Here is a 1886-nt window from a genome sequence, read left to right as displayed (position 1 = left end):
TTCTATTGTTATCTTTGCCAAGGAGGATCCCACAGTTGGTCATAACTATCCAATCCGAACATTTCACATATTTAGCAAAGAATGTATTTCAACAGCCACAGCCCACATCAATGTACAAGCCGGTCTATAAATTCCTTTCTAGTGTCAACAACATATCTGGATCTGTAGACCATGGATACGTGTGGGAATCGCTGCTTTAAAGCAGGAAATGTAGAATCCTTGATATAGATGATCTTCAAAGGGGACATATTATTCTCACAGGTTTCAGCTATTTTGTGTTGTCTTAAAGGGATAGTTCGCCTCTTTTGACATGAAGCTGTATGACATCCCATATTAGCAAAATTATTCATGAACATCTTCTTACCCCCTGCTGCGTCCTGTGAGCAGAGTTCCAGCCTCGTTTTGGCGTTGACGAAGGTAGTCCGGCTAGTTGGCTGGGGCTTAAAAAATAAAGCGTTTTGCTTCTCAAAACAATATGCGTTCAACAGAGTAATACATTTGCATCACAAAATCTTTCTCCAGGAAAAAGTCAGACCTCACAATCGCTTGGCCCTATTTTCTCTCCCTTCGTATCACTGCCTGCTGTGTAGATTGTGCAGACCGAGCAGTCCCCTGCTTCTGAGCAGCAAACACTGTAACAGGCGCGGCTGTTGGCAGGCGGCAGCACGCAGTGATACGGAGGTAGAGAGAAAATAGCGCCAAGCGATTGTGAAGTCTGACTTTTTCTTGGAGAACGATTTTGTGATGCAGATGTATTACTCTTTTGAACGCATATTGTTTTGCGAAGCAAAACGCTTTATTTTTGTGGCCCCAGCCAACTAGCCGGACTACCTTCATCAACGCCAAAACGAGGCTGGAACTCTGCTCACAGGACGCAGCAGGGGGTAAGAAAATATTTATATATTATATTAATAATATTGCTAATATGGGATGTCATACAGCTTCATGACAAAAGAGGAGAACTATCCCTTTAAATAAATGCCAGTGACATGATTTGGTTTAAACACTACAGAAAGACACTCCCTTTTTCACCAGGAGTTTACACCTTGATTAACATCGGCCACACACCAGCCTGGTAGAGAACTTAACTGGCAGCTTTATTCTCCAGTTTGGATTTCCTTTCACTGCAGTCCTGCCACAGACAGCTGGTGTTTGTCCCTTTTCCTGCAGTCTCATTGTGAGTTATGTGTTGTGGCCTGAACTGTTGTTACATCACACCACATGCCTAGGTGAAATACAGCTGGCTGGCTTGTAATTAGAAACTGTCACATGTATGCTCCAAAGTGTTAACAAGGGTTTAGTATCACTATAATTTGATTTCTGGACTGGCAAATTCCCTTATTGTGGTCCTTTCATTTACAATTAGAGATGGGAAAAAGCTTAAGGAATGTCAATAAACAGTTGGATTTCCAACTAATATAAAACATTAAAGAAAATACTGGTTGAAGCTAATCAGGTAATCTCCTTCTTAAGATCAGTAAGCTCTATGACTGCTGATGAAAATGTGTTATATATATATGCAAAACTTTAACTTTAACTTCTGCTGTATGATGAATGTTCAAAGAACTGGTGAAAGAAATATGTAAAACAGTTCCATTAGTGCCACAGGATGCATCTGTGGTTGGGGCGACAATGATTCTCCAAGATGTCTCCCAGGCTACGTGCTTCTATTGATCGTGGTGGGACGATGGATTCTCATGCAGTGCTTGTTGAGGGCTTCCAACAGACAACAGTTTCTGTCCTCTGTCTTTACGCACTGAGGTTACCTCAGACTCCTTTAACCTTTCAACCTTTTTGAATATTATGCATTAAGCCCATCTGAGTTTAGTTGGACAGGATAGAAGTGTGTGAGCCCAGTTTGGAGCAGTTCAACCTCTGCTGACTGA

This window comes from Odontesthes bonariensis, chromosome 10 (assembly GCF_027942865.1).
Source record: "Odontesthes bonariensis isolate fOdoBon6 chromosome 10, fOdoBon6.hap1, whole genome shotgun sequence".
Taxonomy (NCBI): Eukaryota; Metazoa; Chordata; class Actinopteri; order Atheriniformes; family Atherinopsidae; genus Odontesthes; species Odontesthes bonariensis.
The sequence above is the reverse complement of the archived record's forward strand: the minus strand, read 5'-3'. Positions refer to the sequence as shown.